The sequence below is a fragment of the Diabrotica virgifera genome, chromosome 1 (assembly GCF_917563875.1).
Source record: "Diabrotica virgifera virgifera chromosome 1, PGI_DIABVI_V3a".
NCBI classification, from domain to species: Eukaryota; Metazoa; Arthropoda; class Insecta; order Coleoptera; family Chrysomelidae; genus Diabrotica; species Diabrotica virgifera.
The window spans coordinates 105,268,961-105,289,751 of NC_065443.1; the positions used below are offsets into that span (position 1 = coordinate 105,268,961).

Below are 20,791 nucleotides of genomic sequence, written 5' to 3' on the forward strand. Positions count from 1 at the left end.
TGAAATTATAAATAGTATTTTTAAAGCCTAACTGTAAAAATGAACTTACATACGAAAAACCGATGGATCCGCATATGGAAAGCCACTTTTCTAGAAGGCTAAAGTTAAGAAAAAACTTGGTGTTAAAATTAATATATTGCATATTTTACCCAAAGCTGTTTTTTATTATTAAAACTAATGTGACAATGACAAGTGTGAATGTAATGATGCCAGTGTGCTTTATTTAAAAACTAGGAAAATAATTCAGCTATTTCCTTAATTATTGTCTAGTAATGTTGTACGAATACTTAGATTATCTCGAAATGTCGAAATTACCTTTTGAACTATAATTTTTTCTCTAACATTTCTTATGAACTTTTGTTACGGGTATATTATTTCATAAATACTGCATTTTTTATAAGTATAAGTCAAAAACATCGTTGGAAATATACTTTAACCTTAACATTTTTGATAACATTTGACAAAACTCGTTTATTTTCAAATATGTCATTATGGTAGGCGAGCAAAATATGCTAAATTTGCAGTCACTCGAGCGTTATGGGGACTTATTGGGTTGTGATTATTAGGTCCTAAAACTAAAAAAAGGTAAGTAAAATTTTCCATTTTAGTAGGGACTTTCCATTTTTTAATTTAATTTTCCATTTCCAACAATCGTTTTTTCCGATTATAGCGCTATCTATCCATAATTAGAAAAAATGTATCGAATAAAAGTTGCATTTTTACGTAAAGAATCCAAATCTGTAATAAAAATTTGGGGGTTCAATTTAAGATTTTAAAGTAATCCTCCACTCCACTTCTGTGGGAGGTCGTGTTTGGTACCATTCGATAGATTTTTCAAAAATATTTTGAAAGTGTGTTTTGCAGTTTTTCGATCTGATGTTCATTTTGCGAAATATCGCGGGGTTTGTATTTAAAATTTTAAATTTACCCCCCGCCCCTTTCAGTGGGGGGTCATGTTTAGTACCATTCGATATATTTTTTAAAAATATTGAAGACGTATTTTTTAGTTTTTCGACCTGACGTTCATTTCGCGAAATATTCGCTTTTTTTGTGAAATTTTTGACTCACCCATTTCCTTACGCCCCGCTCAAATCGTCAGATTTTTGAAATATGCACTCTATTGCATGTACTTAACTTACCTTATCTTAATCTGACAATTTCGAGTACTTTTAAGGATAGATTTTTTTTTTCGAGCCCCCCTTAACGAACTGCCCTGTGTTGAATCCAATATATGGTAGAGGTACATCTGCAGGGTACCAGGTTTCTCCCCATATGATAATCTGACGCACTCGAGTAACTGCAAAAATCCCTGCTTGGGCTCCTCTACCATTATGGTAGGGGAGCCCTAGCGGGGATTTTTGCAGTTATTCGAGCTCATCAGAAAATCACATGGGAAGAAGTGTTGTACCCTGTAAATGTACCCCTACCATATATAGACTCTTAATACAGGGGAGCTCGTTAGGGGAGTCCGAAAAAAATCTATCCTTAGAAAAACTCAAAACCGTCTGATTAAGATAAGGTAAGTAAGTTACAGTTGTGTCCCTGAATCTTTACCCGTGCGTCATCATTTAAATCATACGAAATAAGTCGATGATAAGTCGGAAATTGAAATTTACTAAACGCAACAAGTTTCACAAAAAAAGCGACTATTTCGCGAAATGAACATCAGATCGAAAAACTGAAAAATACATGTTTATTTATTTACATAATATTATATGTACATACATTTTTTTAAATCTATCGAATGACATCATGCACGACCATCCAGGGAGGTGCGGTGGGGGTTACTTTAAAATCTTAAATTGGAGCCCCCTTTTTATTGCAGATTTGGATTCTTTATGCCGCGTCCTCACTGGTAAAAATTTGCGTCGAACTAGCTGTTCGTCGCAAGTATTTTCGTGCACGAGGTAAATTGTGCTAATGTGGACGTGTTCGTCGCATAAATCGGATGCAAGAATTTTCCACGCACACGCTCCATCGGTTGTCGGTTTTCGAGCGAAGAACAAATGATTTGAGCACCACGTTCTCACTGGTAAAAATTTGAGACGCAAATTCTTGCGACGAACTATTAGTTGTTCAATACGCACGAAAAATTTACCAGTGAGCACGCGGCATTACGTAAAAATAAGTAACTTTTTTCGAGACATTTTTTCTAATAATTATGGATAGATGGCATAAAATAAGTAGGGATAATAAAATAAATAGAGATAATCGAAAAAAAAAAGATTGTTGGAAATTGAAAATTAAATTAAAAATGGAAAGTCCCCACTAAAATGGAAAACTTAACTTTTTTGTCTTAGGACCTAATCTTCACAACTCACTAGGTCACATAACGATCGAGTAACTTCAAATTTAACATACTTGTACTTGAATGAACTAGAACTGAATATTATGAAATACAGTGCGTCCATAAAGTAACGCATAAATTCGTTATTTCGTAAACCGGCGACTTTAAGGAAAAATCCCGAAATAGGTCGATTTTTATTTTTAAATTACGCTTTTTTATCATACCAGTGACGTCATCCATCTGGGCGTGATGACGTAATCGATGACTTTTTTAAATGGGAACAGGGTTCATGTGACAGCTCATTTGAAAGGGTATTAAATTCTCTATCCAATAATATAAACATTAACATAATTGTTTATACAGGGTGTTTAAAAAACATTTTTATAATTAAAATAAGTGAGACAAAAAGAAGAATATGTAATTTATTTTAATTCAAAATGCATTTTACGACTGTCAGTAAAGAGAAAAAAAAAATTATTTGACAAATAAACATTGATTTTCGTTTAAACGAAATGTTCAAACTGCCAAGAGACAGGTGGGTGGCAGCTTTAACATTGAATTTAAGCGAAAAACAATATTTATTTGTCAAATAAACATTTTGTTCGTGTTTTCTGGCAAAACAGTAAAACGTATTTTGAATTAAATAAATTACATACATTTTTCTTTTTGTCTCAATTATTTTAATTAAAAAAATGTTTTTTTGGACACCTTGTATAAATAAATACCTATGTTAATGTTTATATTAGTGAATATAGAATAGAATACCCTTTCAAATGAGCTATCACATGACCCCTATTCTCTTTTAAAAAAACATCGATTACGTCATCATGCCCAGATGGATGACGTCACTAGTATGATATTTATGCCAAAAAATCGGAATTTAAAAATAAAAATCGACCTGTTTCGGGATTTTTCCTTCATATCGCCGGTTTACGAAATAATGAATTTAGGCGTTACTTTATGGACGCGCTGTATAAGTATATGAACATATGGATGAACCTATTAACATTATGTATAGAAAATCTTTATTTTTAGTTAAACATTTTCGTGGAGCAATGGTCTTTTATTTATCTTAATAATAATGAATATTCATGAAAAAATGTGAATAAAATATTTACCAAATTTAAAACCCATAGTATTCAAGTCAACAGCAAAGAAGTATGGTAAGATTTACCGTAAAAAAGGAAAAATTATTACTATTTCAAGATGTTTTAATATTAATTGGATATGAAACAGGATTACAAGATCCGTAGACCCATTTAAATCAATTATAATAATATCTAACATCTTTTAAGGACGTTTTTTTAGATGTAGAGTATGATGAGGAAACCAAAATAGATGCAAAGTAGGCCGCAAACTATAAACAAACTATTTTCCTCCGTAATTAAGAGAAAAATAATAATATTTACAGTTTATATCATTTTAACATTTATTTTTTTAAGGATTGGTGAATGACGATTTTGAGAAATTGACGATTTGAAAATTATGACGCTTTGACCTCCTAATGTTGTTTATATTGAATTATAAGTAAAATTTTTCGAATTCACGATCTTCCATTATGCCTTTTTTTAGAAGTTTTTTATCATGAAAAAAAAGTTTTAAGTGACATGACACAGAAACTCACGAATAAGTACTAAAACCTATTAGCATCACATGTTTAGGTTATAATAATTATTATCGCCCTTAGGGCACCATTAGCCTTTATGACTAATAGCCCTCTAACTCTGTAATTAGCCCTCTACAAAGAAAAATAAGCTTTGATCTTATCCATGTAACAAAGGTTTTTATAATATTATATTTAAGTTTTTAAAAGCTATCAGGATAGGTACCTACTTGTGTCAACCAAAAGCTGGATTTGAGTTTAGTGCATATTGCCATTAAAATTGACTATGAAAAAAATTTCATATTGGTTTGTTTTTAAACCAAGAGGAGTGATTAAAATTTACCGCGCTGTAATACTTTTTTGTAATTGGTCCAACCGCAGGCAAGTTTACTCCACTGTTATAAAATTTTGACACTTTTGGCATTTCAGAGGTTAATTAAGTTATATTGGCGATTTTTTGTGTTTTCTGTATTATTCCTTTAATTTTTAGATTTTTGATCTGCTTTTATATAAAAAGCAATTGTTTTTAGAACTCTTTAGCGACGTATTATAATATTGATGGATTACCTTTGAGGGTCGACATGATCAACAAAAAAGAAGATGTGTTTTGGTGACTTTTCTAGTGACTTTCTTGGGTGTGAATCTGTCTTTTTAGTTTACTCCTCTTGGTTAAAAAATAAACCATAAAAGGTTTGTGCTTCAGTAAAAATCAGAAAATGGTCGTGATAAAATGTAAATTTAATGTATTACTTAAAATATAAATATGCTATATAATGGTGTAAGTGGTATATAGGGTGAGGCAGATAAAGGGCCTATTAGAAATATCTCGAGAACTAAAAGTAAGAGAATCATGAAAATTGGAATACAGGGGTTTTGAGGTATGAACTATTTAATGAAAATATTTTGGGCTCTTTGTTACTTCCGGTTATACCGGAAGTTGATTGTAACTTCGTTTTTTCAAATGGGACACCCTGTATATTTTACCCTGTATATAATTTAAAAGATAATTACGGTTTTTTTATAAATTTTGTAGCAAACTTCACACCCTGTAGAATTGTACTGATTTGATATCAAAAACTCCATTTACGTTAAAGTGATTTTTAATATAGTCTATTATTATTAAAAATTATTAATATGGCGAAATGTTTAATTTTAGTACACAGGTTGGTCGAAACTCGGAATGAGTATTATCTGAGTTTTCTTAAATGGAACACCCTGTATTTTAGTATTGTAATGAAATGATATTTTATAGTACTTTTTATTTCTTAAGCATTCCCTATATCTAACTGCTTTAGTTTGTAAGTTATTCGTAGTTATTTAAGCCTAAAAATAATTGCAACAAAAATTTTTCGAAAATAAACACATATATTAATCTCGACTGACCTTTAATTTATTAATACTGGTTGATATATCAAAATACCTACGTAGTTAAAATTGTCATCAAATTTCATGTTTCATGAACATGAAAATGCTCTGTAACCCCAAGCTATCAGGCACAATAAGATTGAGAACACTAAAGTGTTATGTGTGAATGTGTGGTCTCTATTACTAAATAGTTGCGAGACCTGAACATTAAAACAGTATGACGTTAACAAATTGAATTTATTCGAAATGTGGATGAACCGCCGAATGTTAAGAATAAGCTGGGCCAGCAGCACCACGAATGAAAAATCACTGAAAATAATAAACACACGTCCTCATCTGCTCAATACTATCAAAATTAGATAGACGTCATATATAGGACGCATAATCCGCCATAGGAAATTTGAGCAGCTCCAGGTAATAGTAAATGGCAAGATCGAAGGTAAAAGGAGTTAAAGAAAAAAGAAAAAATCTTGGCTCCGAAACATCAGAGATTGGACCCACACAACAGAAAATGACTTAATTCATCAAGCCCAGAATAGAGAGAAATTTGAAATATTGACCGCCAACCTCAATAGAGAAGTCACTTAGGAAAAGGAGCCAAAAATATAATTTTATTATTTTTCTTCGAGAAAAACTCTCCGTAAAAAGCGAAGCCTTTAATTATAAAATCTTAAAATCATCTTTATTAAAATATGAAGCCAACATTTAATAATTCACTAAAGAAAATGGGCGGAATGCATAAAACGTAGTAGATGCTATTGCTTCAGCAAATAGTCACTACTTTGTAGCATTTTCTTTTACGTAAAAGTAGGTGCGTTTGTTGAGAAGAACTTACTACACAACAGAAGTACCTACTACTGACCAGAAGTATCTACTAAAAAGCGTAGCGCCAGCATTGTCTGCATTACACCAATCGCGATGGAATTAGTATTCCATGTGCTTGTGATTTGTGAATTCACATTTTTACGTACCAAATTATTAGAATTGTACCGGGTGTCCCAATAAGAATGGCTCTCGGCTATATCTCAGGAACCGTTTATAGTAGAGCTTTGAAATAAAAAATTTTATAACAAAAGTTACCTCAGGAAAAGCCTGGAAATTATTTTCATAATTGTGGGACCACCGCTAGAGGGCGTAATTGAATATCAAAAATTAAAAAATCTAAATTTTACAAAATTTTCCTAATGAAGGGGCACTGGAAATCCGATCGTCGTATTCTTCATAAAATTCTACGCATACTTGATTTGACAAGTTTAGGTCTACCTTTGGAAATAAGAGGTGGGGGTGAGTGGGAACCTTGTTATGAAAAACTGGCTGTGAGTCCGGTTCTGCTTAATCAAATTTTGCAAACTTGGTCTTGTTGAAGATAGATCTTTTTCATCAATGTAAAAGTTATGATTTCGAACCAACTTACTGAGTAATATGCCAGCTAGAAGGCGTTATTTAATTTTTTTCAGAAATCTAGTGTTCCTTGGAAAATATTAAATACAAACATGCATTTTTAATACCATATTACAAAATTAGACAAAATTAGCAACAGAATAGCGAAAACCGCATGTTAATACCTTTTTTCTATCTCGAGATATCTTACAAAACGTGTAAATTTGAAAACATAACTGTTACTGTCACCGGTAAACGAAATAATTCATTAAAACTAGTGTGCCATGGAAACAACAAAGAAACATTTTCCAGCTGTCAACGTATATTAGGTCTTTTCAACGCTTCTCATTTGTTTCGAGCCTCGTTCATATCTCGTATATTAATATTATACACGGATTATACGGCATATGACAGATGCTCGAAACAAATGAGAAGCGTTGAAAAGCCCTATTACAAAGAAATAAAAACAACTATTTAGTGATGATATAAACGTTCAAATTTTTGCCCATCATTTTCGTTGCAAACATTTACTCTTTCAAGAGTAGATTGAACAGCAGTCTCAATTTCTGCTCTCGATATGCTTTTAATGGCGTTTAGTATTCTCTGGATAATTTATTCTAGAGTAGTGTATGATGGGCAACAATTTGAATATTTAGGTCGTCACTAAGTAGTTCTTCTTGTTCTGTGTTATATCTAATTTTAATAGTATTGTTTCTCTTTATATTGTTGTTTTAATTAATTATATTTTTATACGTTGACATCTGGAAAATATTACTTTGTTTTTTCCACAGCACACTACTTTTCATTAAATTAGTTTACCGGTGATAGTAACAGTTACGTATAAAATTTACACGTTTCTCGAGATATCTTGAGATAGAAAAAAGGTATCGACATGCGGTTTTCGCTATTCTATTGCTAATTTAATCTAATTTTATAAAGTATGATTAAAGATGCATACTTGTATTTAATATTTTCCAAAGAATACTAGATTTCTGAAAAAAATTAAATAACGCCTCCCAGCTGGCTTATTACTTATTAGGATGGTTCAAAATTATCACGCTTACATTGAAGAAAAAGATCTATCTTTAACAAGACCCAGTTTTCAAAATTTGATTTAAAAGAACCGGACTTACAGCCATTTTTCATAACAAGGTTCCCACTCACCCCCACCTCTTATTTGCAAAGGTAGACTTAAACTTGTTAAATCAAATATGCGCAGAATTTGATGAAGAATACAATAATCGGATTTCCAGTGCCCCTTCATTAGGAAAATTTTGTAAAATTTAGATTTTTTTATTTTTGATATTCAATTACGCCCTCTAGCGGTGGACCCACAATTATGAAAATAATTTCCAGGCTTTTCCTGAGGCAACTTTTGTTATAAAATTTTTTATTTCAAAGCTCTACTATAAACGGTTCCTGAGATATGGCCGAGAGCCATTCTTATTGGGACACCCGGTACATGAGTAAAAATGAGTGACTCAGATCCGAAGCGACAAAAGAGTTACGCGAGGATAAAAATGAACAATTGTTATTTGTTAATCTTCTTCACAATTATTAAATTTTATTTGATAAAAGAATGACCCAAAAATTAAGAATCTTCTTCTTAGTTTGTAAATTTTTCTATGACACACATTCATAAATGTGACACCAACTTCACTTAAACTGAAGCAAAATACTACTAAACAAGCACATACTTCAAAAGCGTAGTACATTTTTCTATGTAGGCTGGTAAATAGTAGCAAATACTACGGAGAAAAGCAAATGCTTTTTAAGTGTAGTGAAATCTTCAAAAATGTAGTACGTACTTTAAGCATTAGCATTTACTACATTTTATGCCACCATGGGCACTTTACTTTATAGCTAAACTCGTACCTATTTACGGTTATCGAAACAAACTCTTATTAAATTAATTCTTTTATTTGAACTTTAATGACTTGAAATACTTGGATTTTCCATAAATAATATATAAACAATAAATAACTTTTTATTAATTGTACGCCTTAAATCAATTATTATTTTTCAAATACACTATCAATACTATTTAATAAACAACTCTTTGATTGATTTTATTATCATCGTAAAAGCGTTAAAAAGCAGTAGCAGAATAAACTGCTATATCAAAATAGCGGGTCGGACACATCTCTACTTGTCACTGCCTTGAGTCTTGTCATAACATTATATTCGAATGAGTGCGTTGTATGACAAAGATAGCGAATGTTCGATTTCCACGGACATGGTGTCCATTTTTTTCGAATCCTGAAAAAACTAATAAATATTTTTAAAAAATTTAAACACAAAATGAAAGACTAAATTATTATCGAGGGCAGAAAGTCCCTTAGAATATATAAGAAGTTTCTTTCGAATGAGATATTTGAAATTAAAAATCACACTACATTTTCTCTTAGTTTTTCACCCCTGTAACTTATTAAAATAAACATTATAGAAGTTCTCAGGGACTTTCGGCCCTCGTTAATAACGTAGTCTTTCATTCTGCGTTTAAATTTTTGAAAAATACTTATTAGTTTTCTCAGGATTAAAAAAAAATGAATCCCCATTTGAATAGCATTGCAGCCGAAAATACGTACCGATCCTCTTAAATAAGAATGCTACATGAACATAGTTTCAGAACCTATGTACCCTGAAAGCTTTTAAAAATAGCAAAATGAAAGGATGCTTGGAAACAGTTTTCCGGGAAATGATGAACCAGTAAAATGTTATATACAGATACGAAAAATATAAATATAAAAAAATTATATTCGCTGAAGGTGTCGTTGGCACATTATCAGATATTTAGCAATTTTAAGTAGGTACCACTTACGATAGTTGAATTTGCATCGAACCATTTTATACTTTAAACTAAACCACGACCACAACACTAATGAACAATGTTTTTGTCATTTTGGTTCTTGCTAAATTATATTAATTTGTAAATATAATTATACTGCATGAACTAACTGAACTATACCGGATGTCTCATCATATAATGCTGAATGTTTCATAAAAACACACAATATATCAAAATTTCAATAGCAATGAAAGATTCGGGAAAACGGAGTAAATAAAGTCTTCGAACATATGCAAATAAAAGTAATAGAAACAATCTAATACCTGAAATTTACTAAGGAGAACAACGAACATGAAGAATGTGTCTTATTATTTTATATAGGGAGTCAAATGTTTAATAGCTGGTTATTATAGGAATTGGTCCGAACTCTTCTGCTAATGATGTAAAATGTAAATATCACCCTCGAAAAAGGATAGAGCAACAACTTGTGACGATCATATACTCATATCGTCTAGACTACCCCTATGTATTCAATAAAACATGTAGCCAAATAAAATAAAAAAAAGTCAAAATGTAAATTCGTACAGGTTAAAACAAATTTTATATCAAAGTTTAGGTGGGTACAAAAGATATTTTCAAGAAAGTATCTAAATCATACAAGGGGATCATTGTTTAAATAATTAAAAAGGGGTAATTTTTGCAAAAAAAATACTTTTTTAACTGCTGAGGTAATTCACTTACCGATGATGGTCTATCGGATTTTTTTCTGCAAAGTTGAAGAGAAACTCTTTCACAAAAGACTTACTAAATTACATTTGACCCCCTATTTATTTAAATAATTGTATATAAATCTTTAAAAACAAATTTGCAAAAAAATATTTTTACCGTTTTAAATAAGCACTATAAAATATCTTTTTTTATAGACTAAGTTGCGATATGTTACCAGTATTAAGCAAAAAAAAATTGGTCCAAAAATATTTAATATTTTTTGAGATATTCAATTTGTTTATTAAATGTTACTATATTTTCAAATGCAAAAACGCGGTTGTTGCCAAAGAAATATTCACCTGCTTAAGATCTCATTATTTTTATTTTTATGTATGTTTTCGATAAATGTATTGATAAATTCTAATTTCAATTAAACTCCCCCCTAAAATGGCATTTGAAAATTATTCAAATTTGTTTATAATTTGTCTTTTTAATAACGTCGCGGGGATTAAGTATTGTGAAATGCCGTTTCGATAATTGGGTTCCTGGGAATTTTTTACTAATTAACAAAATTTTTTTGTCGTCTTTTCTTCTTCTTTTTTTTCTTGGAGTTATATCATTTCGGGCCCTTTTAGGGTTAAATTTTATTAAGAATGTCGAATCTCTGAGTTGTAGATTCTAGACCTAAAAATATTAAGATTTAACTAAAATCTCTTAAATAAAATGTGGCTGCTTACTGAGTTACAGGGTGTTTTATTTAAAAATTTAAAAATTATTTTTACCAAGTACTTTAAAACTATTTGACGTATCCTTTTCATACTTGGCAGAAAGTGTAGCTATTATACACCCTACTGAATTGTGGTTAATAAACCTTTCTAGCTAGTGCCAGAGGCGTACGACAGGGGATAAGGGATGATTGACCCTTCCCAAATTCTACGCCACTGAGTGAATTACTATTTTAGCGGAATTTTTCGATTCTCCAATACTTTGTATGTAAATAACTTTATTGGTATTGATAAAGTCATCAGTTTGAGAGATATTATTAAGTTTAAAATTAATGAATGAATGAATCAAAATAACTATGCCGTTTCATTTTTAACGGCCAATATCTCGAAAACTAATGACTTAATCGTTACCAGTAAAGAGTATATTATTTACATAGAAAGTATTAGAGAATCGAAAAATTTCACTAAAATAGTAATTCCCTCAGTGGCGTAGAATTTGGGAAGGGTCAACCATTAACTATCCCCTGTCGTACGCCTCTGGTAGTAGCTAGAAACTTTTGTTTATCACAATTTAGTAGACTGTATAGTATCCACACTTTCTGCCAAGTATGATAAGGATACGTCAAATAGTTTGAAAGTACTTGGTAAAAATATTTTTTAAATTTTTAAATAAAACACCCTGTAACTCAGTAAGTAGCCACATTTTATTTAAGTGATTTTAGACCAATCTTAATATTTTTAGGTCTAGAATCTACAACTTAGAGATTCAACATTATTAATGAAACTTAACCCTAAAAGGGCCCGTAGTAATGTAACTCCAAGAAAAAAAAAGAAGAGAAAAAAAGACAAAAAAAATTGTTAATTAGTGAAAAATTCCCAGGAATCCAATTATCGAAACGGTATTTCAAAATGCTTAATCCCCGCGACGTTATTAAAAAAACAAATTATAAACAAATTTTAATAATTTTCAAATTCCATTTTAAGGGGAAGTTTAATTGAAATTTGAATTTATCGGTACATTTATCGAAAATATACAAAAAAATAAAAATAATAAGATTTAATACAGGTGAATACTTCTTTGGAAACAACCGCGTTTTTGCAATTGAAAATAGAGTAACATTTAATATACAAATTCAATATCTCAAAAAATATTAAATATTTTTCGACCAATTTTTTTTTGTTAATACTGATAACATAGTGCAACTTCTCCTGTAAAATAAGGTATTTTATAGTGCTTATTTAAAACGCTAAAAATAATTTTTTGCAAATTTGTTTTTAAAGATTTATGTATAATTATTTAAATAAATAGGGGGTCAAATTTAATTTTGTAAGTCTTATTTGAAAAACTTACCCTTCAACTTTGCATAAAATAATCCTATATACCTTCATTAGTTATTGAATGACCTCAGCAGTTAAAAAAGTAAGTTTTTTTGCAAAAATTACCCCTTTTTAATTATTTAAACAATGATCCCCTTGTATAATTTGGATACTTTCTTGAAAATATCTTTTGTACCCACCTAAACTTTGATATAAAATTTGTTTCAACCTGTACGAATTTACATTTTGATTTACATGTAGTGTAATTTTATTTTACTAGACGAATGTTCTTATACCGTTTCTAGGAACGAGAATAGGTGAGTTGAACGCATTCCGAAACCTTCCGGAACCCGTCGATTTGGCAAGTTGAGCGAAATCGACAAATCCCTATCCTACCTAACGGCTTTGTGTGTTGAACTTAGTCATCATTATTTTGCGCATCATCTGACACGCTGAGTGAGGTACATCTTGCCTCATACATTTTTATTTTGCGTTGAGAAGTTTTGTCACACTAACCTTCTGAGGTTTGAGAAAGCTCTATATATAAAACATAATTATATTTAAGTAACGAAGTTAATAAGCAATTAACGATAATTATCTATTCTTTTGTATGCTTAGATCAAAATAATTGTCTTAACAAAAACGAATTTTGTCCCCGACTGAATTTACTATCCGAGGTTATCACAAACTCGTCAAATAGCTGCACAAACAGCAATTTCGCATTTAAGATTGTGTGTGGTGAGACATTACAGTAGTTTGGTGAGAGACTCAGGTGGAAAAACGAGTTTGTTGTTTAGAGAGACTTGTTTTAATTAGCCGGAAAAATTGATAGAAATCATAGGAACAGTTGAGCTCCTTCCCGCTCAAGCCAGCAATTTAGATCAGACGAAAACGTAGTCTTATTCGCCGAGCAATTACTCCAATTACTCACAGTAGACCGGATAATTATTGGAGAGTATCAGATGGGCCTCAGATGGGAAAGATTGACAATATATTAAATATTTACACTCAAACAGGTTTTGAGCAAATCATGGGAACACGACATTGGTGTTCACAACGTGTTTGTAGATTTCAAACAGGCACACGACTCAATCAAAAGGAACATACTATACTATACTATACATTAGATCAGACGGATCAGAAGATGGAGAAATACGAAAGAGAATAACGCAGGCAAACAGAGCTTATTTTGCCCTCTCCTATATAATTTCGGTCTAAAAGTGTCCACCGAAATACAAAGATGAAATATAATACAAAATACACAAGGAAATAGCTTCAGAACAACATTAAAAAACAAAGATGAGAATCTATAAAATCTTAATTCGACCAATAGTATGCTATGGCAGTGAAGCATGGGTCCTGAAAGAAACATCCAAAAACAAACTCGACACATTTGAAAGGAATGTACTGAGGAGAATACTAGGACCTGTAAGGTAAAACGGAATGTTTAGAATTCGATACAACAACGAGATTTGTCAACTTTATAAGGAAATACGCTTGTCAGACTTAATTAGAATACAAAGATTGCAATGGGCCAGATATATGATAAAAATGAGAGAGGATAGGCAAGCAAAAAGAGCACTGAACGTTAGAACGCAGGAAAAGAAACCGGTTGGAAAGCCAAGAAAGCGCTGGGAATACACCGTAAACAGCAACGCACAAGCACTTTTATTTCCGGAGGAGTCCGTTTATGGAGAAGAGCATCCACCTACAGACAAACACAGGTGGAAGCAAAAAATAAAGGAGAACAAGGCTCCAATGCAGCTGTAGTGCCGTAGAAGAAGAAAAAGCAAAGATAACGCGATCAACTTCAAGAAGGTTCGGGAAAGTTTCAGTACGCGAATATTGGCAATAGAGCGAGAAAGAGGTGCCAATAACGAGATGACGGGTACACGATTGAGTTTGGAACGATATGAGGTCAAAAAACCTCTGTCAAAGATATTTACGAAAAGAAAAAGAGGTGGTAACTCAACACAATGCGCTAAAGTAGATACCAAAGTAACAAACATAGACGAAAACTAGACGATTGAGTTTGTAAAGATGTATGTGTTTAAAAAACCTTTGTCAAAGAAATCTACAAAAAAACTCCATCAAATAAGAATTAAGCTATGGCCTAATGTCATATCAACGATTTATAATAGACTGGGGAACTATCTAGGAGAGAACAAAGATTGTGTTTTAAATATCAAGTTATTAAAAATATTAGGTAATCCGATCATGTTAAGTATGATGAAAACACTTTTTTGCAATAATCTTTTTCCAAAACGTTTCGAAGGATAAAAAAATGTTGTGTCTATGTTATTTTGGACTAATGGCGTAACTGGTATATGAAAGATATACTTACTAAAAAAGACAATTACATATTACAACAACGTTTTTTTGTAAAAAAAAAAACAGAAAAAGTAAATATGTTGTGAAGAGTTAGAGAAGCAAAAGACAGAGAAATAATTGATGGATTCGACCGTTACTTGATGGAAGTTTATTTTATATAACAATAAAACCCTGAAAACGTTTGTTTTCTATACTTGCACAAAATTTATTACAACTATGTGACTAAAGCTGTTTCGGCAGAGTGCCTTTCTCAAGTGATTTAGATTACTATGGGTTTGCCTTTTTAAGTCTTTAACTGAAGAGGCTGAGGAGTGGGGAGCTGTTTGTCTCGAGTTGGTCATTCAGAATTATGTCTGTATTTTTCAATTTATTAATTTCCATAGATTCTAATAAATATAGCTTAAGGCCTTTATTTTGAATATTCAGAATTTGAAACTATTCATTAAAATAATGATTATGATCTAAATAGAAGGTGAAGTGCGTATGTAGAAGTGTCTGTTTTTCAATTGTTGAAAGCCCGTTTGTGTTCGTCTATCCGTTTGTCAAAGGTTCTGCCAGTTTGATCGATGTAAATTTTCGGACAGTCACCACAAGTTAGTTTGTAAATACCACTCTGTAATTGTTTTCTCTTTCGGCTCTAATTGTTCTTAATATATTTGCTTAAGTTGTTGTCAGCTCTGAAAGCTGGTGTTATTCCTTTCTTCACCTTCACCTTCTAGATCATAATCATTCTTTTAATGTACAGTTTCAAATTCTGCATATTCAAGATAAAGGCCTTAAGCTATATTTATTAGAATCTATGGAAATTAATAAATTGAAAAATACAGACATAATTCTGAATGACCAACTCGAGACAAACAGCTCCCCACTCCTCAACCTCTTCAGTTAAAAACTTTAAAAAGGCGAACCCACAGTAATCTAAATCACTTGAGAAAGGCACTCTGCCGAAACAGCTGTAGTCACATAGTTGTAATAAATTTTGAAGAAGTATAGAAAACAAACGTTTTCAGTGTTTTATTGTTATAGAGAGGGAAATATTTATATCTCTGCGAATCATACTGATGATCAAAACTTTGTCACGTTGGGCGGTATATTATGAATATATTTTTATATGAACAGATATACATATTGATTTTTCGCCTTTGTTAGGCCACCCTTATTTTAATTTTCAGCCCCTAGTATCCAGGCGCTTTTTCTTAGGCTCCATTGGGAACAGTTTAAAGACATTAATACACAAACAGCAAACAGCCAGTGCAGAACTAAGGAATGGTTTACTTTAATATTTACCATTTAGAACGTTTTATTCTGAATAACCAAAGATAACTTATTTCTTAACTGTATTTGTTTATTTGGCCTTCAATTTTTTGGACTGTAATTATAGAATAATATATATTGATAACTGAAACGTAAAATTAATATATTATGATATCAAGTGAAGCTCTAAATAAAATACTTACGTTATTCAGTTAAATTTGCGAATGAATTTAGTAAAATGTAGTAATAATGGGAAAAACTGACATTAGCAAATCACTTAAGTAAGATAAAAATAGAAGAAAATAGAAGAGATAATTAACTATTCACTAATCCAAAATAATGATTCTGAAATTCTGAACATAGAACCAAGTAAAAGACATGATTAACTATTTAGTAATTCAGAAAAATGTATGTGCACAAGCTGGATGAAAATAAATGTATATGATCATATTACTAAATGACAAACACACCTGTTGTAGGTCTACACTATTAATTAATATAAGTTAAATGATATAATTAGATATAATTGCCACTCTGTTTTAAATTTGTAAAACCACGTAACGTAGATAATATGTTTTTCTAATTTTCATTATTCTACAAAACACTAAATCATTAAGATATGAATTTATTGACTAAACCAGGAATTGTTGCTCTTATGTTAGACCACAGATTTCTTACATAAAAATGATTAGGTACCGTACAGCACAGGTTTTCAAAAACACATAATTTTTGCTATGAATACACATCACGCGCACAGGCACATCTATTAAATAATTGAATAAAACGGTCTGTTCCGCTAAAATGTTTCATTTCTACGTCACTGCTATTTACCTATTAACTAATATGACAACCATCGAATAGCACCTGAACCCTGAACTCAATGTCAACATACGTCATAACGTCATGGACGATATTAATCTATATTAGGCAAACAAATTACGAATTGTCACTAAGTTTCAGGAAGGAACAAACTTAAGCAATGTGCATGTGAATAATGGATGAGTAATAATAAACAAAGGGAATACTCACCTGATATCGCAATAACAGCGTTGTAGCGTTGAGTATAAATTGAATTTATAAACGCGAATTCGAAATTCGACGTAGCAGCAGGACGCAGCCAGCAGCATTATCTTGGTGCCAGTGTTGCCAAAAGGAGGGAAATTTCCCTTTTTGCAGGAGTTTTTAACAAAAGGAAAAAAGAGAAAAAGTTTTCTCAAAAGGGAATTTTTTAATCCAGTCCAAATTGTAAAATATTCAAAAAAATCGAAAGAATAGTTGAAAAGAATAATTAGACATGCGCTCTCCCTCTAGTAGCGATTATTGAAATGATCAAACTGGTTAAGTTGAGAGTTATTCTTTATTTCTTTGTGCTCGAGTTTGATGAGAGAAATTCAATAACGACGTCGACGTATTTCTATGAATCCCTAATCCATTTTCTGTTTTCTTATGAGTGAATTACAGATTACAATCGAAAACCAACCGAAATGGTTTTCCTTGGTTCCTACTCTCTTTATGCCTAAATTCTAATTATTAATATTTAGACGAGGGTATAAGTCACAATTCACAATTAATAAACATGAGTGATAATAATAATAAAATAATAAAGTATTTAGTGATAGTGAGGTTGAAAGTAGGCAGCAAGTAAAAAAATAAGCAAACAAAAAGAAAAAAAGAATGTGTGTGTATTTTGCACGCACGTAAGAAGTTATTAAAACGATACCAAAAATATAAAAATAATATGAATCGTCCGGGATTTGAACCCGGGACCTCTTGATTCTCCGGTCACACGCTTTACCACCGAGCTATATCCCTTTTGCTTTGACAGGTTACAAGATTTCTCATACATACTGACAAATTTAATACAAAAATACTTTAAATGTACTAACTATTATTATAAAATATCTTATTCCCGAGGAAGACAAATCCAAAGACACAAAAATTATAATAAATAATACATTTACTAAAAACACTAATATATTCTTTTCACACCTTTTCTTGCACTGATATATTTATACATAACTTAAAAGATTCAGCAACTAAACGGCATACTGTCTGTGTGCGCATGCGCGCAGTATTATGAAATTTTACTCTCAATCGCGCCTAAACAAGTATAACTTCAAAAACATTTAATGCTACTCTAGTTTGCGGTCTACCGTCGCGTTTCGGCTATAGATGGCGGTCTACCGAGTGATGGTGTATAACCTGTATTATATTACAGTGCCAGCAAGGAAATCTTTCCAAAGTGAATAAAACGTATAAATAGAAAAATTATTATTTTGATCAAGTGATAACAAATTAATATCTGCTGAGAATTTGTGGCAATCTAGCAACTGCAGCTTTAAGGGTTATTTCACTAATGCCAAATCTATTTGCCAATCTGTCAAAGGGCAGTTGCCAAACCAATTTTCTAATAATTTTTACATAACTACATCTAAGGGAAAAGGCGCAAAATGCCGCCTGTCAAAATTTTCAATGTGTTTTAAATGTATTCATTTTTTTCGAATCCTGAGAAAACTAATAAATATTTTTGAAAAATTTAAACGCAAAATGAAAGATTACGTTATTGCCGAGGGCCGAAAGTCCCTTATAATAATACAAAGTTTCTTTGGATGAAATATTTGCAATGAAAAATTACAATAAATTTTCTCATTTATTTTCACCCCTGTAACTTATTAAAATAAATATTATAGAAGTTTTCAGGGACTTTCTGCACTCAGTAATAATGTAATCTTTCATTCTACGTTTAAATTTTTAAAAATATTATTAGTTTTCTGAGGATTCGAAAAAAATGAATACATTTAAAACACATTGAACATTTTGACAGGCGACATTTTGCGCCTATGCCCTTAATATCAAAAACAAACAAATATTTGAGGCGCTCAGAGCAACAGTGGCCTAACCTACAATTCACAATTATACAAAAACACTTTTATTACATTTAAGTTATCCCTTATTTAAGTATTTTCAGATGCACAGGGGCTCAAGTATTGGTTGCTTAAGCCACTCTGCATCTGAAAATACTTAAATAAGGGATAACATTAATGTAATAAAAGCGTTTTGGTAAAACTATGGATTGTGGGTTAGGCCACTGTTGCTCTGAGTGCCTAATTTATTTGTTCGTGTTTTAATATGTAAATTAAAAAATAACAGTCCGTAATAAATATTTATGCACTAAGGGTATTATTAAGATGATTACGTCCGACGAGCAACATAATCCAGTCAGAGGGCCTCTGGCGCGAGGGATGGATGTTGCCCGTACCACCAGTGGTACATACAAGATTTTTTTTACTTCACATAATATAAAAATTAAAATTTAGACTTTTTATAGATAAAAGGCATTATATTTAATTTCGATTCAGAGATCATTACCATCTTTCTATGGACCATTTCAAACTCTTTTGTTCTCATCAGGAAAGCAACTGTAATGATGCTCTAGAGCAGCGGTTCTCAACCACCGTGTCGCGACACACTGGTGTGCCGGAAGAACCTATCAGGTGTGTCGCGAGATTTACGAATATGATATTTTTATTTATATTTTTTTACTTGTTATAATATACCAATCATGCATTCAACCATATTTCTTTATTTAGAGAAGTAGCTCCGGATTTTTTTTTGGATTTCAGTTAAGAACGAATACCCAGAATTAGCAAAGAAAGCAGTATCTCGTACTTATGTGAATCTGCATTTTCTGCGATGAAAAATATAAAATCTAGCTACCGGTCTCGACTACTTGGTGTGGACAGCGAGCTGAGAGTGTGTCTGTCTACAATTCGTCCTCGGATAGATATACTTTACAAAAGTCATCAGGGTTAAATTTTACACTAATTTTATGTATTCTTTCTGTTTTGTTTTTTGCTTGTTATGTTCTTACGAAATAAATAATAATATGCTTAAGAGCACACAGTAGCGATCAACAGGTAGCAACAAACGCGGTCCAAGATTGCGAAAGTTCTGCGAACTTTCAAAAGTGAGGTAACAGTGCGTCGGTAATTCGACACTGACAGTGAGGTTTATACTATCAAAAACAATAATTTCTAAACACATAGGCGCAAAATGTTGCCAAGTCAGTGACGTTCGATTTCTTGTTACAAAAAAAATCGATTTTTAGTAGTTCCAATATGACACAAAATCTAGGCACGGGATAAAAAAGTTTATTTGAAGAAAGTGTATTTTTTTGTCTTTCTTAATAGCGGTACAGGCTCCTTTTTTAATATTTTATTTAGTTATAGAGTAATTTCCACATACTAACATATTTCTGAAATTGGGCCCTGTACCGCCATTCTTCATTATATATTACGAATATGTGTGCCAAATATATCGACAAAATATTAAAAATTAGAGCCGCAATCTTGGAACGCGTTTGTTGCTACCTGTTGATCGCTACTGTTTGCTCTTAATATATTCATCTGTACTTATACCAGCACTAGCAAAAATTTGTACATATTAGGGTGTCGCGAATCTGTAAGGAGTACGTTAGTGCGTCGCTGAGTAAAAAAGGTTGAGAACCGCTGCTCTAGAGCATCATTACATCATGCATCATACTGTAGAGCATCATTACAGTTGCTTTCCTGATGAGAACAAAAGAGTTCGAAATGGTCCATAGAAAGATGGTAATGATCTCTGAATCGAAATTAAATATAATGGCTTTTATCTACCCACAGTTTTACTTACGTATCGAGTACTAGGAAGCAGATTTGTTGATCTTTACCTCGGTGAATTGATATGTTGTGGAGTGCAACTATGTAGACTCCCCATGTCTCTACATTCATCACCCTTTTCCTTGCAATTTTTAGAAGGATGGGAATAGGTATAAGAGAGAATCTGTTTCCGAACTAAGAAATCCAAAGATTTTATTATTTTTAAACATTTATTTGTTTGAAAATGGAGTCTTTTGGGTTTCGACATTTTGTTAGACTTTTTACTTTTTATTTTACCGGACCTACAAAATATTATATGCATAAGTGAAAAATAAAAAACCAACACAGAAGTAAAAACTTCGAGATGTATTCTGGTATAAAATCGTTTATTTAAAA

The 20,791-nt window shown here is 31.6% G+C and overlaps 1 protein-coding gene across 5 annotated transcripts in view; it reads right to left on the reverse strand.

The window, feature by feature from the left end:
- LOC114325453 (phospholipid phosphatase homolog 1.2 homolog) overlaps positions 1–20,791 on the reverse strand; it is a 151,266-nt gene that overhangs the window by 20,184 nt on the left and 110,291 nt on the right. The gene's annotated exons all lie outside the window — the stretch shown is intronic.